The sequence below is a fragment of the Crocodylus porosus genome, unplaced genomic scaffold (genome assembly GCF_001723895.1).
Source record: "Crocodylus porosus isolate Cpor-Errol unplaced genomic scaffold, CroPor_comp1, whole genome shotgun sequence".
Lineage (NCBI taxonomy): Eukaryota > Metazoa > Chordata > Crocodylia > Crocodylidae > Crocodylus > Crocodylus porosus.
Window position 1 is genome coordinate 16,096,223 of NW_017728912.1, and position 27,978 is coordinate 16,124,200.

Here is a 27,978-nt window from a genome sequence, read left to right on the forward strand (position 1 = left end):
TTTTAACGATGTATGTCTGAAGTATGTCATACACCCATATGAACTAGTTTCACTATCACAGTGGCACCAGTGCCTGAAAGACTGAATCTAATTTGATTCCACCTTGACTACAGTTAACAGGAAAATAAAATGCTCCTCTCCTCCTTCCTTTTTGTACTCCTTTTTTGTAACTTAGACTTGTCAGAGCCAAAAGTTAAAAGGTGCTGCTGACACCAGGTTAAAAGACACCAAGTTAAGCTGACACCAGGTTAAGAAAGAAAAGTTAAGAGAGACAAGTGCCGACATGCAGATAGCCATGACATAATCAACTAGAATATTCCACAGAAGGCATCGTGTGATTGGCTGTTTAAGAAGTATTTAAGCCAACACAGTTTCTGCCCAGACAGAGACCCGCAGAGATCCGCTGAGACCAGAAACCCGCTGAGACCTTGGGCTATTTCACAGGCTGGCCACCTGTGAACCCTGTCTCTCCGCCACCGCTATTCCCAGCGTACCCCGTCCCTGCATGCTCGTGTTCAGTCGACTCGTTTCATCAGCTGTCATTCCGCTCCGTTCTACTCCTGTTCTGTTCTACTTTATTTTACTTTGATAGTTCAGTTAGTTGTTATTTCAACTTAGGGTTCAATCAATCTAACAACTAAAAGCTTGCATCTGTAACCTATGCTCCCAACAAGCGTAAGTAATAAAACTACATTGCAACCAGTACCGTCTCTGCTCCGCTAGCCCCCGCCTGTTCGTCTGAGCTTGTTACCGTATAACACCAGCACTCAGGACCACTGACCGCCACAAGACTTCAAGCTAAGATGAAAGCAAGTTACCAAAATAGAATTTTATCAATAATTTTTTTCAGAGACTTAAACATGGTGAAATAGGATCATACCAAGACATCAGATAGTTGGAATAGGGTTTGGCACAGTAGAATTCAGTCTTGAAAAAAGATATAGATTTGGATTTGTGAAGGAATTTTGTCTTAACATCATTTTGGCAGGTGTCACAAAGATCTTATTTAGATTCTGCTGCAGCTTCTTGGTAAGGTAATTAGCCCATATAGTTATGTGCTGCTGCATCTAAATGCTTCTGCTAACCTAAAAAGCTTGTTTAAAACTAGCCTAGATGCATCTAAAATCCACAATAGCCTCAAGTGTAGTAGACATGTTAGTTTGTGAGGGTCATGGCCACATTAATTATAGGCTATAATTTTGTCTCTGACCAATGTTAAATATTTGAGTATTTAAAGCGTGGGATTTAATGCCTACCAGCTTATGTTCAAGTTTTTCTTCATCCAACATGAATTTTTAAGATAGACAGATAAATAAATAAATATCGGGTTTAATGGAACATTGTATAAAAAATCATGTTGGATGAAGAATATATATATATCATATTTGTTGAAATATGCACTGCATGTCTTTTTTCTGAAAGCTTTAATAAAAGATGTTTGAAATAGATACTTTTTAAAAAATGTCCGTTAAACCCTTTTTTTCCAAAAAATATTTAAAAGGCCTCTATTTGAGCACATTTAAATGACAATATCTTTAAATTTCAAAAAAGAATCTAATATATATATTGAACACTTGGCTAAGTCTCCTTATCTATTACAAGCATTCTGCCATACCAAGGCATTAACTTGTTTTACAGCTTGTTGAATTCAGCTTCAGAACATCCGGATGAAATGGCTCGACGGTCAACAGGCAACACATCTGCAAATTACTCTTGCATAAGGAAATGCCTAACCTTAACTTTAATTAAAGTTGTTCTTGGAGATAGCAAATTGTACATATTTGTCATAGTTTTATCTTGACAGAGACATAACAAATAGCTTCTATACCCTGGGCAGGGGCTGTGGTGGTGGCTGCGGCAGGTGTGTTGACTGTACAGTGGCTGAGCCCACCATATTTGAGCTCCCTTGAAATTAGCACCCAAGCATGATTTAATATTGAAGCAAACATGCAATATACCTTTATTGGAATATTATAACAACGTTATTTAAAAAATTATAACAATTATTTTCAAAACACCCCAGTCAGGGAGGTAAGTTACAAAATAAGTGTATTTGCCCTAATTTCATGGTGAGGGTGTGGGAAAAGGGTAGACCTCAAGTAAATTCATCACTGATATAAGGAGTTGATATTGAAATTAGTTCTCTGAAATTACACAGCATGTCTGTTATTGAGGACTTCATCATGCTCCTCTCTGAAAGATTAAATATAGAACAATATGTGCTTGCAAAGCACACAAGAAGCTAACCCAATCCAAGTAACAGTGGGAAGCATCCCAAACATTCATTTTTCCTTCAGAACAGAGAGCAGCTTGAGACACAGGGGTTGGCTAAGGTCCAAGCTTTGAGAAAAAAGTGAGAGATGTAGGGTGTCTTTCTCATTACATAGTGAGTTTGCATGAAATTGGAAAGGCCTTTTCTGTTGACTTAACTCCGCTGAAGTCAATATAATTCCATCCCCAAAAATGTGTCCTTTAGTCTACTTTCAGAAAGCTTCCAACATGTTTGAGGCCAATGTACTAGCAGTGCCCAGCAGGTGACACTCTAGCAACACAGATACAATTAGCTACAACCCGATCAAAATTATTTCAGTTTATGCTGCAAAATTATGTTTTGTTAAAGAGAAAATTACTTACTGAATGGGAAATGAATACATTTGTATTATGAACAACCCAGATCATTTATATTTTATCACTAGGTATAAATTTATAATTAGAGCCATGTTCTGTGCATGCAAAACAGTTTGTTTGTTAACTCTAGGGCCTGCAACACACTAGGTTACAGAATAGTTTCCAATATAGACGTATGTTCTCACAAGCTTATTGCACCATTTAAGCAATGACACCCATGCACGTTGGCAGAATGCCTCAAGCATATTTTTATCTTTACTTACTGTAATACAGTTTCAAAGCAAGCCTGTTAAAACCTAGGTGTGTCAACTTAGTTAATCTGCAAATGATTGTGAGCTTGGTCATAAGGAATTGTGATGTAGGACTGGAAGGACTGTCTCTCTCTCTCTCTTTCTTAACTTGACGGAAGTCCAGCTTAGAACATAGTTTGTAACTGGGAGCAAAATGTCTCTTTGAGGACCTCACTCCCATGATGCTTAGGAACTTCTTCTAATTTCCAAACTAAATTTCTTGATAGCTGTTTTTAACCCCCTTGTTCTTATGCACATTTTAGTTTGCTTTTCTGCTTCCTTTTCTTTATTCACAGATGTATTAGGGAGCAGTCATCTTCTCTGAGATTTTGCTAAGGTAAGCAAAAATCTTTTTGTCTCCTCCCATTCCCTGTTGCCACTAGTCGCCCTGCTCTGAAAAGGTTGCCATTTAAATGCGTCTTAAACAGGGATCCCTGCTGCTGCTTGATTTGACTGGGAGGAAATTAAAATGGTAAAAGTTTTATGAAGTAATTGAAAAATCACTCCTGGTCTGGCTCACTAACATCTGGTGTAGCTGTAGAAGAGTTTAACAAAGGCCCCACCTATTTTGAAACCTGCCAGAGTGCATTCTCCCTTTCTGACAGGCGCAGAAACTTCTGTTCGATCCCAGGAAAGGGCTTGCCACTTCAGGAATGTCACCAGACTTTTTGCATCACAAAGATTAACATTTCATTGAGACACACTGTTTTGAAACTCTGCTTTAGTATCAGGGACAGGAAATAATTTAAATGTGTGTGCAAATAAAAAAAAAAAGGCATTTTTAGGACGCTGTCAATTCTTTTTTTTCATTTTTTCCCCAGAAAGTATAGGTGAGATAATATAAATCATTAGAAAGAAAAAAAGCTCTCTCTCTGGATACAAAGAGTACTAGAAACAACCTTCCTTATCCTATGTGGTTTTTGTTAAATACATGGCTGAATGAATGTATTACTCAGTCTTAAATTCTTTATACAGTGATATATAGGTGGTTTGTACCACACAAAGGATTAATGCTTATGTAGAAACCTTAGCTCATTTATTTCCTAACTTTGTGTGAGTTTAGGTTCACCTTCCACTTGAGGTTATTCTGCATTTTAATTGCCATTTCTTGAATAAAGCAGGATGAAAAAGGAATAGACAGTCAGTCAATCAATACCGTACACCATCCAATATTACTGAACTTAATATAACATCAAAACTGACTTTTTGAGGCACTTACTAGTTTGCCTACCAAGATGGTAAGCAGCTCAAATTTTCAGGGAGAGTAAAGTGAGCAAATTAGCCAAAGTAGATCTACCCCCTTCTGCTTTCCCTGCATATATTAAACTAAATATATTTTGTCCAAAATAAAATGTGAATAAAATTATCGTCAAATATCAAGCAATTCACTAGAATATCTGTTATCAAAAATGATGTCATCCTATGGCCCAGATACACCAGCCATGTAGAGGTATTGATCATCCCTACTGATTAGTTGGAGATTCCCATATATTATCAGATTTCTTAGACCCATCTCCAATGAGATATCGTTTAGATCTTGCATATGCTCTCACCTAATCATCCAAGTGAGCCTTTCATTTGTTAAAGCAAGACCGTGTTTTACCAGCCACCCATGCATGTAATGATTTGGCCTTTATCTGGTAGAGTGAACTGCTGCTCCTGTAGGAAAAATAACTACACTTCACAATTCTCCTCTTAAAATGTAGATGTGTACCTACACTGCAAAGTCTCAATCACCAGTGTGTGGAGGTGAATTGATATCAGTAAATTTACTCCAGATTTATATCAATATAACCCTGAGACCAGAATTTTATCCATAATATATATTATGGATATATTTTTTGAGAGGGAAGGAACATGGACACAGCAGGGTTTTCTTTAGTTAAACATTTATTTACATAAGGCCTGATTTCACCAAATGCTGCATGAGTTTTCAAGGGGCTTTGATTCCTCTCCTCTCTTCCCCTTCTCCCTCCTAGCTACATGAAGTGAATGTGTTGGGACTCTGTGAGATATGACATATCACAAGTGAGCAAAAGACCAAAAAATTCTGGTGTGGTGACAACAAAGTTGAGTCATGCCAGTCTCCTGAGTAAAATAAATGTCATATCCCACAGATCCTCATTTTTTACCATTCAAGTACAAATACCTCCAGACTGGAATGTTTTGCATTACTCTACATTTTCCGTATGTGATTGGGGATGTAACTTCATGGTTTTAAAAGGCATAAACACATGAATGGTAGTTAAACAGCGAAACAGCTAGTTGTTGTTAGAAGTATGGCCTGCAGTATTGATTGGTTTACCTGCTAGTAAGGTAATTATGTCCTTGTGATCTTATCTCAACTAAGCTGGCCAGAAATCAAATGTCCACTCCATGTATCAGTTTAGTTTGTAGTATTGTTTTCTTCTCTTCATTCTAGGGCAGGATGAAAAACCAAAACATTGAAAAATATTTATGGAATACAAATTCCACACAGTGGGTATTTGTTTTGGGTTGGGTTGGTTTTTTTTTTTTTGGAGGGGGGGTTGGGGGGGTTGTTATTTTTTCTGGCATTTCTGTTTTTCTGAAATGAAATGCAATCCCATGGATCCCCAGTCTAGGCAGGTTGCCCTCTGCTTTCAGTAATGGGGACTGTGGTATTGCAAATTGCATTTTAATGTGGCTTGACTGTGTAGAAAAGAAGTTTATAAGAGGACTGGAAAAACCCTTGTTCTGTTATGTAATTGCAGCTGGAATTTCAGACAGCAGAATTTCATTTCAGTCAGTAGCTGTTAGATTTTTCAGAGTCTCCAGATAAGGATAACACCCCACTATGCAGACTGCTCTGAATCATGGGATCCAAGGTTTCCCAAGTACCAGGTCCACTGCTTGCTCAGCTCACAGGGCAGCTGATTCGCAAGTTGCCAGATCTGGACAGCATGGAAACCAACTACCATGGGTCCTTGGCACTAATGCAGTTTTCATGGTAAGGCCAACCTAAAGCCCAGGAGATGTGGCATTCCCAACTTCCAGACAGTTTCACACTGGGTCTGTTGCACTGTTCAGGAAACTTAACCTCCTGTACACCCTACTGGTAAAGCTGTCAGGAAACTAGTATAGCCTCTGTTTTATAGGAAATTCTAAAACCCAAGACTTTACTTTCAAAACATTTTGATTTCAAGAAAGCCTGTTTGTTTGGAAAATTCCTAACTTGCTCTGATTGGCTAGACAGAACAAGTTCAGTGGAGTCTGGTAAAAAGTCACCATTTTCCTGTTTGTTGAAATAAGTCAGACTAGTAATGGCATTTCTTTAGGCTTGCAACTGTGTGTAAATGTTCATTATTTAATGTGGCGCATTCACATTGTGTTGTAGCAGGGATGATTAGAACGCCTGGGCTTAACTCAGGTGTTCCAAAGTTGCTTCAAGTTTCTATCCTGTAACAATGTATTTTAGAGGTTTAGAGTTAGAATTGATCTCACATCTTGATGTTGAAAAGGGCTGGGGTTTTTTAAGTTGGGAAAACATTCATTGAGGAAATGAAAGGGTACTTATGCACCAGAAAGAAAGCACTTATGATATTTCAATGACACTTTTGTGTATGACTTCAAAATATAGCTTGACTCATTCAAAGAATGCAGAGGATCCTAATGCACTTGTGAATAACTTCATCACATAATGATCTAAATAGAGGTTTTGAATACTTAGATTTTCAAGAGCTGCATACAGTAAAAGCTGTGTTAACTGGTATTCTACTATCCAAAATACTCTATTAACTGGAATTTCCAGTGGCTGCCAGACGTCGGGGCTGCCACCCACCACACTGCGCTGTTGCCGCTCCGTGTATGGCCTCTGCCACCCACCTCCCAGCCCCTCCTCTGCATGCAGCTGCCTTTCCTCCCCACTCCTGCCCCACTCCACAGGGTTTTTCTCTGGTTTATCTGGTTGCCTCAGATAACCAGAATTTTTAGATACTGGCACCCCCTTACCCCACTCATGCCAGTTAACACAGCTTTTACTGTAGTTAGATACTGTAAGGAATGATATAAAAGGAATGGTTTATAAGGCTGGTAAATTGGTTCCTACAGTGTTTTTTGTTTTTTTTTTGGGGGGGGGGGGGGGTATGTGAAATGACACCCTAAACATTTATGACCTGATGATCATTAGCAGCCTGATATAGGATGTGTACAAAAGTTGAGTTTTTTTGTCATTTAAAGCATTTTATTGTCATGCAGAGCAGAAGTGCATGGCTTTACAGCACCTTAAAATGGGTATAATGCTTTTAATTGACCCTTGTTAAATGAGGTATTAAATTTGAAGCACTGCATTTTACAGCACTTTAGCAACCTGTAGCTTTAAATAACTTGTACGGTGGTCGAATGTCTGACTAAAGGAAAAGCCCCAGGAGGCTGCAGAGTGCCCCTGCTTCCTGGCCTAGAAAGTGCAGGAAGGCTCAGAGGCCACCGTACCAAACACTGCACTTCTGTCATGTTTAAGACAACTATAAAGTACTTTAGCAACCTGTAGCTTTAAATAATTTAAAGCTTTAAGTTATAACTAGTGCTATAACTAGTGCTGTAAAAAGTGCTCTAAATTACAGCACTGTAACATGTGCACAGATCACTTCTGTATACACGCTGTATGTTTTGTAAGAGAAGAGATTTTTCACTGGCTAAAACTTCCCACTCTTACTACACTCCATTGTGGACAGGCTGCCATCTTCCATCCCAGAGCAAGCAGCAGAAGTCCTTCTATTCCCTGCAACAGTTTTTCAGGTTATTTTCCCTCAGCATTTGTCACCTAGTTTTATAACGTTAACGAGCTTTGTGGTGTACCTTGGAGAATGTTTTCGTTTCTCCCTGCTTATGTTTACTATCTCAATGTCACACCTAAGTGATAGCCAAAATCATCACAGAGTTGGAGCACTGAAAATATTACTCAACTTTACTTCCTTAGCTTTAGATGGGGAAAAGTCCACTTGGAAGGAAAGCTTAATATGCCATTCATTTATATGAAAGAGACAAAACCTGTGGCTTCTCATTTTGAAGAGCTGATGGACCTAGGATGAATACAGCCTTTCAAACTATTGTTTTGGTGCAAGTTCTTTAGGAATTATTCTAGGGTGAAGTTTCACATTACACTTAGACTATACTAAGGGCACTTAAACATGAATGTCCACACATAAAAGCTTATTAATTCATGCTAAGTGTCCTCCGAGCATTTCAAAGTTATACCACTTACCACTAGCTCATGTTAGGGTAATTTCATGGAGATAAAATGTGCAATTTGCATTGTTCCGGCATCCAAGACTTCCAATCCCCACTCTTCCCCCAAAGCTGAGATAAAGCTTAGGTGCCCTAGATCCTAGCCATGTTCCTGCTCACCAGCCCTCTAATGGCAAGTCAGAGTTGTGCAGGCAAGAAACAATATTAACCCTTAACATACAACCGCTCATAGAATATTCTAACTTTCATGGCATTTACCATTTCACAGATTTGGTATGGTCTAAGAGTAATGATTAACTTCACCCCTAGAGGAATGAGAGAAGTCACTATAGAGTTCTAGTAGTAGTAGGCCTACAGAGTAGAGAGAGCTTACTATTGATTAGTAACCTATATTACAGCATATCTATGGCTGCTGTCACAGAACTATATGCATGGTGTAGCTTTTAATTTTAAATGTACTGAAAACATTTAATGAACTATGCCCCCTGTAGCAATTTGTATTCCTATACTATTGCAGTATACTTATGCTCTATTGTTAATGCATAATCATGCTAAGACCTTGACCTAGCTCTCCAGAAAATCTGTCTTCAGTAAAGCATGAAGTACTGAAATGCTAATGAGTGTTAAATAAGTGTAAAATATGTTAACCTATCAGGAAAGAAAAGAAGTATCTTTACCAACTGGCTAGCACAGCGATAAGGAAATCTCCTTTATTACCTTGCTCAGTAGTAAATATTATTTAATGAAGACCTTCCAAGGACCACTAAAAGTAATTTGGACTAGATTTCAGAGACCTCAAGAACAGAGATGTCTCAAAACCTATTGTAGTACTACCTCCTGTATCAGAGTTTAATCTTTATGCATTCACTTCGGAAAATACTTTGAATATAGCACCATTATGCTCTGTGACTAGGGAGAAAGTGGGGTTGAAATCATAGAAACTTATGTGGGTTTTTCATTTTTCCTTTTATATAAACTGCTGAGTTATTACTTTTTTGATAATAGAACAACAGAACACTGTTCTAGCCTAGTAAAATCATCAGTATGCCAGTTGGCTAAATGACCAAAACAGTTAATGCTAAGTAGTTCTATAATTCTAATAGAAGTAGTCAGGGACTGAGGATTTACTCTGTTTAAGAAAGGATGACAGAATTATCCCCTGGCAAAAAGATAGAATCAAAATTTCAACGTGGATAAGAATATATAAAAATACCATATGTACTCAAATCTAACATGACCCTACATATAAAGTGATCCCTCAATGATTAGATTTTATATAAAGAAAAATTATAAATTTATGATAATTTTCCAGGTATAAAATCTAACTGTCAGATGTTTGCCTTGAATTCATCCCATTCCCACTGCTGCAGCAGGGAAACTAGTGATGGGGGTGGGGGCAGGTGGCCCCCTTACTCTCTTACCCCCAACTTCTTTGCCCATCAGCCCCTTCTCCCCCTTTACTTGCAGACCCTGTTCAGGGTCTGTTCCCCTCTGAGCATGTGGACATGAGAAAAAAAAAAAGAACCAAAAAGCATTGACTTTAAAATAAACATACCTATAGTCATTTGCATACAAATTTCTATGGGTAGGCTTAGTTTTTGATGTATTTTATCGTTTTTGATGTATTTTATCTTTTGTGCCAACTGCTGCAAGTTTCAGCACAGGTACTCCATAAACACACTTTTGAGCTGTACCTTTGTACTTATAACTATGCATGATATTAATCCAAAGCCAGTTCAGTGAATTGGGCCCCAGCAGATTCAGTATTTCACCCAAAGGTGACCCCACAGCCCAGCACTGCTCAGTATGTGTCCAGACTCTAGATACCCCCTGGAAAGGATCTATGTGCTAATTAGCCCACCCACTCATGACTGGAACCAGGTGTTCATGTCATAAGTCCTGGGATCCTCCAAAACTATATACACAGATGAAATGCAGGGCTGCCTGGCAGTGGCAATGTGTTGGGGATGCACGAAGGTGCACATGCACCCCCTGAGAGTGCTGGTGTACCCCTTGACTGGCTGCGGTCACCGCTTATGTGACGGGTGGTGGGGACAGGCAGGAGCAATGGTGCCCCCCTGCAAGAACTGGCCGGAAAGTGGGAGCACCATGGCTCTCCCAGAAGTGGCTGTAGCCACTTCCAGAAGCAGCTGCAGCCACTTCTGGAAGTGGCCACAGTGATTGGCCGCCTCATGATCAGCTGTGGGGGACCCCCCAGCCCGCCACTTGCTGACTGGTTGCTGGGGGGCACATGCCCCCCCCAAGTAAGGCAGCACCAGTCGCCCATGCTTCCTGGTCTGGTTTCACCTCACAGAAGGCACCAATCACATGCACTGAACTGAGAGAGGGGGCAACAGAGCCTCTCAGCTACATAAAGTTTGGTAATGTTTGCCGCACATTTAAGGCTGGTGAAGAAGCAGAAATCACTGGAAATAGGAAAGAAAGGAGGTGTTCAGCTGTGGGAGTAAAGACACAGTTGAAATGTAATCATTGTAGTGGTCCACCATGACTTGAAAAAGAGTCAATGCCAAGCAGGATTGAGTGCAATGGGCACTATACCTTATTTAGGTGTGCTGCATCTTAGGCAGTATCTGGCAGGGGAAATACCATGACCACTAAGGTGGATTTCCTACTGGCTGGAGAAAACCATATTCTTGACAGGGGGTAGAAGCTTGATTGAGGTAAGGCATAGTTAGCCTGCCACTTTTAATTCCAGTGGGAAGTTCTTGGCTATATGCCAACTTTATGGAAATTGGAGACTCCTCTGTAGCTTGCTCCTGCAGCTGTATGGCTGAGGGCAAGCGAAACTCAGGGGCACCTGAACCCCAAGCCTCTGGGCTTGGGCCTGCATGTAGGATGCCTGCCAAAGGATTTGGAGACATCTGAAGCCCCAGGTGGGGTGGAGAATTTTTGCCAGTAGTGGGGCCATGTGTGGCTCTTGAATGACTCATGGATTTGGACTTGATTGGCTGATTTGACTTGAGCTATGAAAAATTTTCATTTAAAAAAAAAAGTGTGGAACACATGACCCAATTCTCTGCACAAAATACACTTCCGTTCTTTCTTACATTCTTGTACCACATGACCCTTCTCCCTGCATGCTGAACAAATCTCAGATGGGCAAGTCATTGCCAAATGCCCCTCCTTCTTGCAGCTCAGACAAGTTCAGCTGTGCATAGTGAATTACTAGTCCTTTGTGGGGCCCTAATGTGATTCCCAGAGGTGGATGTTGTACCCTACCTATCCTTACTGAATCCACTCAAAGTAATACCTGTAAACTGTCAATGGCAGAGCAAGTAAAGGTAATTAAGGAGCTAGTACTCCCACTTATACTGTATGTAATGTTCCCTCCATCATGGACTAACATGCAGGATTCAATGGGAACTGATGGTGTTCTTTTAGAAAACCAGAAGGAAAAGGCTTAGGAGAACAACACTATCCAAAGAGAAAGTGAATGGAGGATCGGGCATTTTTAAAGCACTCTGCAGCTGTGCACTTCTGTCAGTGCACAGCTGTAGAATGCTTCCAATGACCAATCCAGTAACAAACTGTCACATCTGTCAGCGCCCTACAAGTACTAACCTGCTGTGGAGTTTATTAATTTCCTTTGGCCTAATAGGACCACACATATAGCTGCTGAGATGTTTACTGCAGAGCTAATTAGGCAACTTCACAGTAAATGTCTTGCAAACTGTGCTCAACAAGTACTAGAATGAATTGATGGCAGAAGTTTTTTAGCAATTTAATATTGATTCTGTTTTGTTGTTTATCTGAATGGCTCTTGGATGAAGACAGGTGATTTTCAAAACTGATATTTTATTTTTTGTGCATTTTGGCTGCCCTACTTGGCAAAGCACACTATTATAATCTATCCAGAATTGCAAGGAGAAGACTCATATGTGAAAGTACAGGCTGGGAAAAGGATGATCCATTTGAAAGCCACAATCAGCTTGTGAATATAAGTTTACTGAAAGCTGATTAGAACATCTGGGGTGTATCCTCATGTGTGTGAGTTTGCCATGGTAGAAATAGCAGCGGCACATATTTGTGCCACTGCTTCATGCCCCAGGGCATGCCCCTGAACATGCACTCCAGCATGTGCCGAATTGTCCCAGCTAGGGTAAGGGAGGCTGGGGCCAGGGCCTGCTGGGGCAGCAGCAATGCTGATCTGGCCACAGGGAGCCTGGCTGGTAGCCAGAGCATGATTCTGGATGGCCAGGCTCTGTTTCTGACAGTGCACACTGCTGCTGTGTGTGCCTCACCACTTTTTTTGTGTGTTTTTTTGTTTACACCGAGATCTCCTGGTATCAAATTTTGGTGCCACCCTGCAAATTCACAGCATGGTGAATGGTTGCATATGCACCATGTGTTGTTTGCAGTATATCAAACAGCTTGAGGAACCACAAACTGCACTCACCTAGACATGCCTCTGAAGTCAAAACGGTAAACGCCAATTTGCAAGGAGAAGCCAGAAACAAGAAGTACATGTCCAAACTTTTAACCAGGGACTCACCTGTGTTTTAAGGGAAGCAAACTGCTTGTTAGCACAGCTTCATCACTTCAATGTAGAGCAGAGATAAATAGCCTAACATTCTATTGAATTTACTTTTTCTCATTTCTCTGATCAAGCTTGCTGGCAAACATTTTTAAAATGTATATATATATAGATGTCCTTCCTGTACAGCATGTCCATTTGAAATTCTCCTTGATATGAAATTCTCCTTGTGATGTGTGAAGTTGAGGAGCATCTTTTGAAGTAGTTCAGAATAAAAAGAAAAGTAAATCAGTATTCAGAGGCTTAACCATGGAAAGATCTGTTTATTGCACAAAAGATTTATGCCATCAGGTCACCTACATGGAGACTCATCAAAATGCCTGTTCCTTTGTTAAAACAGACATGTGCTTTATAGAAGCAGCCCCATGATATTCATTCTGTTGTGTGCCCAATGGTCCCCTTTCTCTGGCTGAGATGCACCAAGTTCCCCAGGGCCACAATAACATTTCTGTCTCTCTTTTTTTTCCTCTCTCTAATTTGAGAAGTCAGTTAACAATAATAGGAAAGCATGCACAGTATGAGATAATGGCTGAGACAAAAATCTGATAAGTTTTGAGACCCAATTATGTGGAAGGATTTAGCTTAAAGCATCTGCATGGACTTTTTGAACTATTTATTTCTTTAATAAAAATGACTGTTTTTGGTAATACTTTTAAAATTAATATGATCAAAAACAGTTTGCATATTCAAGGCACTGGTTTAAATAAAAGCCGTTGTGCAATGCAAAGATAGATGACTTTGTTGTTGTCCTGTGAGGTCAGGCGAACTCACAGGATCTCAAAATTGTGCTGTTAAACAGGATTATGTGACACAATTGCACATATACAAACACACAAAGCAATTAGATTCACACACACACACACACACACACACACACACACTACCAACTCAGGCACATACACATCCAAGATTACCAGCCTAGGCACATGCATACATATCACCAATTCAAGCACATACACACCCTAATGATAATGACATGAAATCATACACAATATACACATCAATTAAACCCTGACTCAGGTGACAGTGCATGTGTGTGTTGGTGCCTGTGGTACCTACGCTTGGGGTGCTTGGTAACTGAAGAGCAAGTGGCAGAGATCAGGGGAAAAGGCAGTGTGGACAAGGCAATAGCAAAGAAACCGGGGCTTTCAGGCAGAGAGGAGCTCAGGACAGCTGGAGCCACAGGAGCATGGGATAGGTTTTGGAGGTGGCAGTGAGCTAGAAGCAGGAGAGGGAGAAATGAGACAGAAGGTAGAGGAGCGAGGAGCAGAGACTGGAGCAGGGCCAAACTGTAGTAAAGCAAAACCCAACTCAGGGTCCAAATAACAGTTTTATTACATGAACACTGTACTGTACAGCTTGGTTCCCACACATACTCACCCAAGCACTCCCACACACACTCACACAATGGTAGCAGGAGAAAGAGACTCAGTGGAAGTGTTGGAGTCCAGGTCAGGAAGAGAAACAGAGTCCAAGTTCTTGGTTGAAGAGAGAGTTGGGGTGATAGCCACCTATCCTGGACTGTGAGTTGATCCTTGATGGCCAGTTGGGTGGGGTCCCCTCTCAGAGCTCCTCATCTTAATTAACAGCCTGTCCCCTTCCCAGGTTGGGGACAGGATAGGTCGTCAAGTAATGGGATCCTGTAAGGGCAGCCATGAGAGCAGTCCTGTAGTAGCCTCTGGCTGGAGAGTTCGCCTATACATTTCTCCAGTTAGGGAGCTGAAGTGTACGTACACTCCAGCTGCAGCGAGATTTTCTACTAGTAAGAAATTCTGCCTTTTATTGTTTATATTTATATATAATTGCTAATTTTGTAAATGTCCTGCAACTATCAAATTATGCCCATATAGCAAGCAACACCTGGAGTTGCACAAAATAATTGCTACCCTTCTGTCCTCTCCATTTCTTCCTATTCTTTAGTCTCATCCATTTGTTGTCTCTTGTCAGGTTATACGCTTTTCAAGGCAGAGATATTATCTCCGTATACATTTGCATAGTCTTTAGCACAAAGAGGTCTTGTTCCAGCTGAGGGGTGGGGGGTGGCTCTGAATATGGAAGTGATCTCAAGAATAATGTATAAATTATAGCATCCATGTTTATACAATTATATATCACTTATAACAATTCCCTATAGACGTAAGAATGAGACTTCTCCCCTTTGTTTCCCACCTTTCTAAGAGCAGAAAGGGATACCCCAACTATTTTAGGCTGTTTGTTCACCCATTTCTGAAGTGTTTGGAACCTACTTGGGTTTCCAGTTTGGGCACATACTCTAGAAAAGACATTGCCTGTATTTCACTGCTTGAAAGTAAGTTATGTAACAAAGAGATACCATAGGAAAGATATTAGAAGAATTTATGTGACAGCTAGTGACATGAAATCATTGTGAAAAATTTATGCATGTTTAATGCAGACAGAGATGCCAGGTTCAGTTTACATCTTTTTAAGAACCCTTTTTATGCCCAAGCATCTCAAATGCTGCCAATGTTAGAGAAAATCTACAACATTTTACAAAGATTCAATGTTCCTATGTGTAAATTGGTATGGAAAAGTAATGTTACAACAAAAATGTAGAGCAACTTATTTGGAAACTTTCAAGTGGATCACTCCCTCTCCTCCATCCCCTCCCTCTTTCCCCCTCCTGTGCATCAACTGTGAAGCAACTCTTATGAATTTTGTATCTGGCATATGTAACAAACCATATGGCCAGCATTCAACTAATAGGTACCTCATGCCTTCAGCTGGACTTGAGTGTCTGTGCCAAGTCAAAAATGCCTTGATTCAGTCAAATGCTCATTCTGAACATACACAAAAAATGATTTGTAATGGTTTTGTATTTACTTTAGAAGGTCATCTCTTTACAGAGATGTCCTACAGAAGGCCATAAACTTCAGGATTATTAGTGAAAAGGTTTAAGATACCACAAGAAGGCAAAACACACAATCTGGGTCTTGGTCTACCTCTGTACATGTGGCAGCATCACTGTTCCTGTGAAATATAATTCAGCATACAATTCTGAAGCAGAATTATATATAATGTGTGTATATGGAGGTAATAAAAATTGTCAGAACACCTCTCTTTCAATTTATTTGCATTTGGGCTAGCAGGCTCATCAGTTATAATCTTTGCCTACATCTGAGCAAAAGTGTAAGTCTTTATTTTTCATATTCTCTTGACAACAATGGAGGTTAGTTGAAATATGCACGCATCCCAATATGACCTGTGAGCTCCCTGGGATGCCAGAGATTGCTAAGCACACCTAAGCATCCGAGCCACATCTGATTGGCTGGCTGCTATAGAGAATTGTGCCCTGCCTCAGGAGCTGCCCCTCACAGTGGCCTCTCCCTCTCACCCTGTCCAGAGGCTTCCAGAAAAGACTTGGAGTAAATGCCAACTCTTGGTAATTGGACATGCATCAGTTTCTCTGCCTGAACCCCGCCCTACAACACATGACAAAGTCCACAGACCCAAGAGGTGGGGCATATCTTCCTTGTCACCCTGTGTGACTTGCTGCCAGCTTGCAACATTGCATATGTCCATCTGGAGATGGCCCACCAAATGATCATACTGGTACACGCCTTGACCATGACCTCCAACAGCCTCTCCATTGTCAACCACTTCAGTGTGGGAAGTCCACAGTCAGAGTGGCTGTCCAGGACAGATGCCCAGCCATCCAAAATATTCTGGCAAACTGTTTCACCCACCTCATGAACCTGAATGTGGGCATCCTGGTTTCTGCTGGATGGGCTTTCCCAAGTTCATGGGGGCCATAAGCATTCATATTTCCATCCTCTGCCCACCCCAAGGCACCCACCAGTTCATCAACCACCAGTGCTTCTTCATGATGCTGCAGGGCATCATCAGCCACTGGAGATGCTTCAGCCATGTCTTCACCAGCTGAGTGGGCAGGAACCACAATGCCAGGGTTTTCTGCAACTCTACCCTCCTTCATATGATGGAGAACAGACACTACACCCCTTACACCCCAGCATTGACATTGGTGGTATCCTTGTCCCCACTCATCACTGAGGACCTGGCCTACCATCTAATGCCCTAATTCATGAAGCCCTACATGGACAACCTGAACCACAGGAAAGAACACTTAGCTACTTCCTGATCAGGTGCCACCAGACTGTGGAGCTGGCTGTCAGATGCTTGCTGTCAGACACTGGAGGACAAGAGTGTGCACCTCAACATGGGCAAGGAGTACCTGCCATACCTCCTCACCAGGGATCCTGGTTTTCTCTGATTAAAAAAACCAAAATCTCCAGTTTTCAGATTGAATAAAGTAGCCCCAAATCCACATTTTTCCATGATTAAAATGAAACACCACGAATATATAGATCTATATATAGTGGTATTTCATTTAAATCATGGAAGAATGTTGATTTGGGGTTACTTTATTCAATCTGAAAACTGGAGACTTTTTTTTTTATCTGAGAAAACCAGGATCCCCGCTCATCACCACCACCATTGTCCCCCACAACATTTGCAAGACCAGAAGGGAGATCTTTTGCAAGGCCTTGAAGCATGGCATTCTAACCAGGGATAGCACACCAAGGACACATGGTGTTTGGGGGCCAGCCACAGTGCACCCCCAAAAGAATATGCATACTCCAGATAGTTGAACTGGCAGAAAATTCAGTTCCAGGAAGCCCTGGCCATATACTTCTTGGCCTGTGAAGGCTGAGGGTGCTCCCCAAATGAATACGGCCTGAGTTGTCAAGTCCCAACCTCAGACAAGATAGCTATCCCATGTGGCTCCTGCTCCTCCAGCTCTGTAAGGTGGCTTGTGTCACCAAGAACCCTGGCTGGCTAGACACCTTCCTCATGAAGGGCATATACCTGGATGCAAGACAGCGTAGTGGTTTCAGTCAGGGATGGCGGTGGTGTTGGAGGTACCCCCACACTGAGGGCTATGTGTTCCTCATACTGCACTGAGGGACCTGAACCTCCTTTCCCATGTGCCACAGATCCTAGTCTCCCTCTGTAGGGACACTGACCACATAACTCTCAACCATGCAAGGGGTCTATCTCATGCTCTGAGACTGGGGTTGGCAGGTGCCTATCTCTGCTGTGGCTGGAGTATACCCCTGCAGCAGAAGCAGGGTCACATGGCACAGATCTGCTTCCCTATGAGTACCCTGCATGGCAGATGAAGCAGCTTGGGTTCCTAGATTCTGTTTCTAGCCACCATCCTAGTGACTATCTGATATGGTCGTATGTCTTCCTCCCCACTTGATCTGAGCCTTCTAGTTACTTGCTAGGGGTATCCCATTACCAACTGAGGAGCCTGCATTCACAGGGTGAACACCAGGCTTGTTATGGGAGGAAAGGGGAGAAAGGAGGTTAATTTGGAGAGAAGTGCAGTATCCAGGATGGGCCTGACTTTCAGTCCCAGGTGCCCCAGTCCCAATCCCTTCCTCCACCCCCACCCACGGGAGCTGGCAGGTATTGGGGGCCTTTCCATCCTCCCACTGAGTGTTCCATGCCACTTCTCCTGTCCCTGGTCTACCTCCTACTCCTGGTGCTGCTTGTCAAGCTGTGATTGGGGCCACTCTCCCCAACCCTACCTCCAGGGGTAACCAATTTTGGCAGACATCCAAATCGCTTTAAGATCTTCCAGAGGGCCTTGCTGTTGACTGAATCAAAACCCTTGATCAAGTCACTGAAGGCAATGTAAAAATCTCAGATTCTGAAGTACAGTATTTCAGAATAATTCACTAGAAGGAGACCCGTATAAGACAGTGAAATAAGGGGGAAACAGAATGGTGGACAAGTACCAGCAAAAAAGATGTAGTCTTGAAGCAGATACATTTGGGATTTTGCAGTGTGTGCTCTCATTAGTTAATAACATATTCTTTCTTTAATGATGTCCTGTTGTGCCTGTCCCAAATTCTAAGATCTGTAATGGAGGAGGTGGGGAGGGCTGGATCAGGTGCAGATGAGGAAAGGGAGCAAGTGATTTTGGAAAGCAGAGAGGAATATGGTGAAGTAATGTAATCATTGTATTGTATGCCTTTCCTTTTCTGTCTTGCCCTCAGTTTTGTCCACTGAGATTGCAAGCTCTTTAGGGTAGGGACAAGGAGTATTTTCCATTGTGTTCCACAAAGTGTGCCTGCCATTCTAACTAGAGAGCTTTCTAAAGGATGCTTCTGGCAGCAAAAAAGGCTGAGGGGAGTAATACGGTTGAAAGTAACGGCAATTTAAACACTGGGACTTATGTTCCCTGTGGGCAACAAACTTGTGGATCACTGTGATAAGTGGTACATTTATCACTTCTAAATAACCAAAAGTAAGAATCCTGAGTCAGAAGTACTCTCGTGCCACTGATAATACATGTGCTGCTTATTCATTAAGTCAGCAGGAATAATCAGTTGAAAATAGCTGACTATCTTGAGACTCCCAAACCACTTGAAGAGTAGATGTTTAACTATATAAGTCAGGCCTTTAGTAAACAGCTAGTTTTGAGTTGAAGAGAGCATCCTTCACTCTGCTGTAATGACCTCTGCATCAGAAAAATTAACAGCATAACCAGTTTGAAAATAATTTCTCCTATATGGAATCCTAGGACCAATTTCATAAGACAGCTGACTCTTGAAAAGACTCTTTGGAGAGAGCAAGAGCATGAATCTGAGATCCTATTCTTTATTAGAGCAGCATTTTATATATTAAGTTCTGAATATGAACTGCAAGACTCAATGGCTGGTAGGCACACTGTATATATTATCATATATATTTGTGGTCTTTTAAATACTACTGCAACTATAAATATAATGAGGATATAATATTGAGAACTGATTTGGTTAAAATATTGATTGAAAAATGTTCCTGTCATAAAGTTCATTTGAAAATATATGTTTTTCTTCATAATAATGTGTTTTCTCCATTTTCCAACTATTTTGCAACTTTTGCTGAATTGGGGGTTGTTGAAGTGAAGGAAAATGGGAAGGTGTGGGGAAAACCTACTTTTTCCTACTCCGCTTATTTTAACTGTTAAACAGGAAAAAGGTGCATTTCCCCCTACTTTTTCATCATCCTTTCCCCATTTCCTTTCCCTTTAAAAAGGGGATGTGGAAGGGGTAGAGGGAAGGGACATAAATTGTTTTTGTTTAGAAACCCAAAGTCAAAGCAGTTTTTATATTTTAAATGTTCCGAGATGTCTCTACACATTTGTGAAGAAGAAACGTTTTAAAGGCTCAAACAACAGCGTGGAGGTGTCCCTCTCTCACTGAAAGGCTATGGAGGCTTAGGTCCATTGGCATCAGTAAACAGGTTCCAAAGGCACCTCATTGATGCCTCTCTTCCTAAAATTTTAGTGCATTTCTGTTAAGTATTCGAAAAATACTCTTTCCCCATTATGCATGAAGAAACAGGTTTTTTGTTTGGTTTGGTTTTTTTAATAAAAATAATTTACTGTCAAATACAGGAAGGAAGGAATAATGGCATAAGTGGAATGAATGTGTAGCATTCAATGTTTTCAAAAGTGATAGCTGGTGTTTATATAGTGTGCTTTAACAAAGAAGGCCTTTTGCATATGGATAACCAAATCTTGTCACTAGCTTGCCTAGACAGTCATGGGAATTCATGGTCACCTGCACAACAAAAGTTAATGCCCATACAAGTCATTGCAAGGGTCAGTGTTTGTTATATTTGTGACCTGAGTGATATCATTTCTTTCCATCAAGCATTTTATTATAAAATAATAATATTTATATTGTGCTTTGTGTGTCTGAAGTGCTGAACAAACACTAACTATTCAAATATATACAATTGTTTCTAACAGTTACTTTCTGTTTTCAGCTGTTACCTGGAAACTATCCTGGAATTATTTTTTTTTTTTTTTGCAGCAGCAGCAGCAGCAGTGGTGTAATCATGAAGGCATGTAGAACTTCCCTGCCTCCCCCCCGTCCCATCCCATCCCATCCCAATTGCTGTCTCAATCTAATCTGTTTTTCAGAACTTCTTAAGATTTCAACAAACAGGAAAAGTACAGAATGATTCCAAATTATAGCTTTACTTTGGGTTTAAAAAGGAAATATTTCTAAGCCTGAGAATAGCTGGAAGGTAGTGTACTGTACCATCTGCAGCTTGCTTAAGTCTAAAGGTATTTCAGATCTAGAGGCCATGCACTGCAAAGTCTGGGGAACTTAGGGAAAAACATAAGCCAAATAGGGGCTGGACTCAGCTTAAAATAGAAGCTATTTACTCAAAATGATTCACTACTGACAATTGGAAGCAGAGTTTGCTGTATCCCTTGTCAGGAGTAGTTTCATAGTAGGTAGGGTCGGAAGGGACCTGAGCAGATAATCAAGTCCGATCCCCCACCATGGGCAGGAAAGAGTACTGGGGTCAAACAATCCTGGCAAGGTGTCTATCTAGCCTCCTTTTGAAGACCCCCAGGGTGGAAGCGAGCACCACTTCCCTGGGAATATTGGACTGTGAATTCCAAAAGGTTCAGGCTGTCCCCAAATGGTGTGTTGCCATGTGTAGCCTTCCTTATATCCAGGAAAAGTACATTGTGCAGAATTGAAAATGACTACAAAGAGTTCAGCTTCAGGAATTTTTCATCATCTTGCTTGGAACTGCTTATAAGTAGAGAGAGTGGGCTTAGAAGTGAGGGAAGAGCTCTTCAGAAGCTTTTTGGGAGTGGCTTTGGACATAAAAAATAAAATAACTTGAAACTGCAGCCTGCCCTACAGTTACATCGTCTCTGCTGTCCCAGTAAAGCCTTTTTAAAGTTCAAGGAGTTCAGCATACTTTTTAAAGGACATAGATGCTCCCACAAATTTTGGAGGTTTGGGGTTACTTGAAAGAGTATACAGCAATCAGCTGGAAGCAGACAACAGTCTCACTCCAGGCCTAATTCTCCTTTCAGTTATACCATTGCAGATTGGGAGTCACACCAACAGGGTTCAAGCACTGTTCAAGCGGTGGAGTGGAAGGCGGATTTGGCTTGCTGCGTATGTAAACCTGAACCTATACTTATGATAAATTGTTCCTCTCTGCACAATTTTGTTAAAATCATATTGGACACAAACTCTCCTTTTCCAATAACACATTTAGACTCTCAGCACCATGAAAGAAAGAAAGTGGAGGAGGATGGAGAGGGAAGCCTTTCTGAGATGCTATCAAAGGCCGCTATGCCAAACCACAAATGCACAATCCAAGAGTACTGCCCTTATTAAAGTGGAATGAAACTCAATGGACCATATTGAATCATCACTTATTCATAGCAGTTTTCTTTTTTATGGCTTATTTTATATAACCAAGCCTATGATGTCTTCTGTCATTTGGGAAATAACTGGCATCTAATAGTACTCATAGTCATATGAGGGCCACATATGTGTGCAAAGCCCCGACACTAGGAGTGAAATAGGCAAACAGCCAAAACAATCGCATTAAATATTATTTTCTTCCATAAAACTAAAGAAATTTAGACATAATTTACCTTTTAACTGATGTGGTTTTTTTGCAGAAATACCATTACAGGGAATTCTCTGATTGCAAATTTGCTAACACCAAAGTAGGTGTGTTTGCTCAGTGAAGGTAGTTTTAGCCTATGATAAAACAGGTAAGCATTTTGTGTCACCTGTTTCTTATGAGCAGGGATCCTGGTCTTCTCTGTTTAAAAATACTAAATTATCTTATTAAAAAAATCCTAAATTCTCTAATTAAAAAACCCCAAAACTGTTTTTCCATGATTTAAAAGGCAACACCACTATACATAAAGTGTCAGTTAAACACAATGTTTTATTGATCTATCTACAATTTTACAGCACTTTGGAAGACTACCAGTGCCTCAGTCATGATAATAAAATAAAATCTAAATAACTATTTATTTTTGGTGTTTAATTTTTTTTCTAATGGAAAAACAGTACCCTTTGCTCACCAGGACATGGGTCAAGCTGTGGCTGTCCCCCCACCTGCTTCATAATGCTGAACAGCCCTGATATGCTGGTGCCCTGCCCCTTCCCCTGGCGTTGCCTCTCACTCCCAAGTCTCAGCCCCCCCCCAACCCTGTTGGTACCTTTTACTCCTGACCCACAGCCCCCTGCCTCCCATGCCCAGCCCTGCTGGAGGAAATCCCCAGCTATTAGCATTATGGGACCTGATGACTGCTGGGTCTGGAGCAGAGTGCAGAGCTCAGCACCCTCCCCCATGCTCCCTCCCACGGGCAGCATGGCCAGATCAGAGCTGAATGGAGCCTATGGGGGGTGGGGGAAGATGCAGGCTGCCTGCCGCTGGGCTTAGGGCTCCCTGCCCTGCTGCCCTTTCCCTGGGTGTGTCCACAGCCCAGCGGGTAGGACGTGGCACATGTGGGCAGAGCCAGGTGAGGAGGCTTGGTGCTACCACCACCAGGAGCCCCATGCCAAGTACACCGCCATGGCAAGGTGCCCATGCCTACCCAGCAGAAGCAGAGTTGTCGGTGATGGTACAAAGTTGTGCCCCCTCCCCTGCTGCTTCTGGGCAAGTGCAGGCACCTTGCCATGGTGGCACAGCTGGCACGGGACTCCCAGTGGTGATGGCAGTGGCAGCAGCACCAGCCCTCTCCACTCTGTTCCACCCCCCTGTGCCATGTCCTACCCGCTGGGCTGCAGAGGCCCTCAAAGGGAGGGCAGCAATGTAGGGAGTCCAGAGGCCTACAGCAGGCAGCTTGCATCCTCCCCAGCCCTGCACACAAATCCGGGGGGTATATGCCCCAACTTGTTGCCTCTGTCACCGAGCCCCTCCGCGGGAGTTCACACAGGGACCTCTGCCCCCTAGATGAGCCGCCTATAGCTCTGTCCCACTCCCACACCTCAGCCCTGCAGCCACCTGCTGCGTCCCAGATCCTGAGCCCCATGCACCACTCTGGATAAGCAGTGACTCCAGCTTCAGGTGCCAACCCTGTCCCACCGTGGGCACCTCAATCTGCCCCTCCATTTCACTTATGCACCCCCCCCCCCAACTTATCTGAAGACAGCTGGGGGAACTACTCTCCACCACTGCCTGGCTATATTCCCAATCACATGCATGTGTGCCCACACACATGCACTGGCACCCCCTGCATCCCACTCCCCTCAACCCCAAGCAGCCCCTTATAAGATACAACTCTTCCAGCTTGCAAGGGGGGTTTCCTACATTTTTCTTCTTTAAAAGAGAAAATACATGACTTTTTACTTTAAAGGAGAAAATCTACATTTTTCTGAGGGAGATGGAAAACTCAGATCCCTGCTTCTGAGGCAAAGTAAAATTACAACTGGAAAAAGAGGTATATGTGGCTAAATGCTAAATATAGCCACTCCTTTCTCTGATATGCATGTGTAACAATCATGCATGTATTAAACAGCATTAAAATAGTTGGGCAATTCTACTTCTAATATTAGAGAGGTGCTTATGCCAGAGCTCCAGACTGGAGCAAACTGAAACTTAAAGAGAGTTTTGGATCCCTAATTCAGCCCTTTGTTTAGTATTATATCTACAATGACCTGAACACCAGAACCTGGATTAATAACTGAACTTAACGGACCTGGGCCAAGGGCATTCAATTGATTCTATGATTACTGGGTACTATTGCTTGCAGTTGAAAAAAGGGATGCAGGGTCTCCTGGCTCCACAAGAACGTGTACTGATTTAGATGATGGGGGAAGGGAAAGCTGCTGCTGTTCTATGTTGGAAGGGAAGACAGGGCTCTAGACCATTTGTCCCATTACTATCTATCCCTCTTTTGGGCTGATTGAGGTGATGGGAGCCACTAGTATGCTTCTGCATTTCAGGTCAGCAATATTATAGTGGGGCCATTGCTTTGGTCATCTCCATTAGCCCTGCCCTTCTTCTACACTTCTGGAAATGAGTTTCAATCACTTTCCCCTCTTCCCCCATCTCCAGTCTGCTGTCTACAATTGCTGAAGCTAAATAGTGATAGTGAAAAGCTGGGTAATCTGACTCACTGAAGCTCCTATTCTTTACCTTATGGCCCACATATCAAAACAGGGTTCTGTGTTGGCACAGATCTGCAAGGGAAAGCCCAATCCAATAAATCAGAAGCCTTTGCCCTAGTATTCTTTCTCTGCCAATATGTCTTCTAAAGTCCTCAGGGGATGAGGTAGGGAGAAAAATCTCATATTGTACTAAAGAATACCCAGAAAAAGGATAGTTCAGTGCTTGAGGTACTACTTTGGATTTTAGGAGTCCTTGATTCAGTTCTCAGCTCTGACAAAAACTTTAGGCAAGCGATTCAGTTTCTCTGTGCATTAGAACAAATGCATTGGTAACCACTTGGCCTTCAGAGATGCACAATGTGGGTAATAACCACAATGCCACCGTAGATCAAAGTTTCTAGTATATCAGATTTGTATTGGACGTTGCTTCTTGCCCAACAGGTGTCTTCAGAGAATGACCTTTTTCATGTGGTGCTTCCATGGGGTTTGTGCTTATATTACCGTTTGATGTCTGAGGCTTGCTGCAGGGCTTAAACGAAAACATTTGTTATGATAAAACCGCTTTAGGCATTGGTAAGAACAGATAACTTCTGCCACTGATTCATGCTTTCTTATTTTCTTTTAATTTTTCTCTCTTCTACCCACCTTTCTACTCCAAAATATTGTATTTCTCTTGTGAGATTGGTGACCTGTTTTTGCTCTTAACACTTGAGCATCTTTAAAATATCAGATATTAAACTAAACGATACATGTCTGAAACAGATGTGATATCAAACCAGTAATAAGATTTTTAAAACATCCAATACTTTAAAACAGCTCCAGAGCAGAAGAAAAGGAGGTTCTGTTCATATTTTTAGCATTACAAATAATCATTTTCCAAAATTAGAAAAATATTGGAAACTTGTACATAGGATATTTGAAGGTATTAATTTTTATGGAAGACATAGCCAACTGTAACGGGGGGGCCTGCTCAGGGTCTGTCTACTGGTGACTCCATCCAACTGTTATGGGCCAACCACCTGCCTCCTTCCCTGCCATGCCTTGCTGTTAATTAATTGTTGTTAGTTAAGCAGGAGGCTGCCTGTTTTATGCCCCGATGCCAGGGGGCACCATCTGTGGCTGTTCCTCCCCTATGCTGCAGCCCAAGCCTCACAGATGGTATTTGTAAATTCCTCTTTATGTTGGGGTCTTGGCCACTGTGGGCCTACCCCTTTTCCCTCTACCTAGGCCTGTTAGTCAAAAAAAACCCACTAAGCAGGGTTTGACTCCCAGGCTATAGCTCTCAAAAAAAAAGACCTCACTAGGGCTCCTGTGCCCCTGGGGTCAGCTCACCCCCAAATACTGCATCCTCTCTGGTGCTGGGGTCCTCACACTGCAGTGGGCCCCCAATGAGGCCTCCTACTTCCCCAAATAGCCTCACCCAAACCACCAGTCTTAACATTCAACACAAAACATAGGCTTCTAAGGCCATATAATGGGAAAATGATAATACAGAAATAAGAGAGACAACATGCCTGCTTACTTTAGATGATCATGAGGATGGCTCAGGGCATGGCACAGTCTTCCGACAGAGACTGCAGCCACAACACCATGGTCATTGGAAGTCCACATCCCTGCTGCACCTCTGGCCTTCTCCACTTGCCATTTGTAGGATCATGGCCTTCCTCTTCCTGTCACCTGACCAGCTGGCAGGGCCTGAGTCTTAACCCCTACTTGACTGGCCAACCATGACTGGAAGGTTCTGGATTTAAAGGGACCACCCTGTCTCTTAGTAATGGGGTTAGGGTTCGCTGTTACACCAACAGATAAAAACAAGCAGCTTTTAGAACCAGAACTTTCTTCAGCTCACAGGGAACTTGTACTCAGTTTCACAATTATGCCTAATACAGGAGCCATTCAAGTATTGCAAAATTTATTTCATACATTTCATAGACATTAGAGCTGGAAGGGACCTTGGAAGATCATCGCGTTCAACCCCCTGCCCCAGGGGCAGGAAGTCAACTGGGGTAACAGGACCCCAGCAAGATAAATATCCAACTGCCTCAAATGAATTTAGATTCAGTTCTGTGATATGCTCTGCATTTATTAGCAGATGGTGAGCCACCTTCACTTCTATCTATGCACTGAGTATTTTGCACAATTGGATACCATAATTCTCAGGTTTAAAGTGCCTAACTGTTGCATAAAATTGTCTGAATACAGTTGTTAATTTTTTATGGATCTGATTTTATCAAGACATCATGGACAGTTTGATTTAAATGTTCCTAGTTTAGGGTACTCACTGATAAGTTTAGAAGGTAAGAAGCAGTTAAATTTCATAACAGCTCTGCATTGTTTAATATTCTGATAGAAATTTGAATGTGTGCTGTCTTCCTACATAGTACAGTAAATACATAACTGTATATTTGTTTTGGGACAGGGACCCCAATACTCTCTTTGTAAATACTTAAACCACTAGCATCTGGTCTATAATAAATGAGGGCTCTTTGGTAGTCCCATTATAAGCACTTCTCTGTAATTTAGATACATAGGAATATAATTTTTAGTTTCCTGATGGAATAGTTACATGCATTAATTTAGTGGTTAGCAAAAACCCTTGGAATCTTTTAATGAACAAAACTAGATACTGGAAGATACCTGTAACTAAGGGAACAGGACACAGTGGAGGGAACCATTTAGGTGAAATACATCCATTTCTAAAATTGTTTTGGTATCAAGTGCCTGAGATGTTTAGTACCTGCAGATCCATTGACATAGATGTGGATGCTCAGTACTTTTGTAAATTATGGCCTTGACATATTACTAAAACATAAAATACAAACAGAACCGTGACTTAACTGACATCAACTCTTTAAAGCATGTCCTTTAAATAATGAAATGTTGACATTTAAAAAGCTGACTAAACATTTTTTGATTTCCAGTTCCCATTATTTTTTAATCAGAATTGGGCATCCATACTGAGGTTCTCTGAATGTTAGTAAAATGTTAGTAAAAATTATATTGGGGCTGTAATCTGACACCATCTTGCTCGTTCATTTTATCAGTTTAGATTTTGTTTAGACTCTGTTTTAACAGATGAGGACAAAGGTACTTCAAAGTCCAAGGTTGAAATCTTTGCCCCGTTGAAACTGATAGGGAATTTTACAGTTGAGATCATTTGGAGCAAGGATCTCACCCCTACTAGCTTTATCTTGTAGGAAGAACTATACAAGAAATAGTTTGATTCATATCAGGAAAATATGAGGTCAGGAAAACAGACCTTATGACGACAGACTGAGAGCCATGGGGCTCTTTAGCCTGGAAAAGCACAGGCTCAGGGGTGATCTGATGGCCACCTATAAGTTTATCAGGGGTGACCACCAGGATCTGGGGGAAC

The 27,978-nt window shown here is 41.7% G+C and overlaps 1 long non-coding RNA gene across 1 annotated transcript; it reads left to right on the forward strand.

The window, feature by feature from the left end:
- The first annotated feature begins 3,221 nt into the window (after positions 1-3,221).
- LOC109309365 lies at positions 3,222-22,330 on the forward strand. Its single transcript, XR_002100888.1, has 3 exons — positions 3,222-3,255; positions 21,557-21,641; positions 21,745-22,330. It is a non-coding gene; the product is annotated as an uncharacterized LOC109309365 (long non-coding RNA).
- The last annotated feature ends 5,648 nt before the right edge of the window (positions 22,331-27,978 follow it).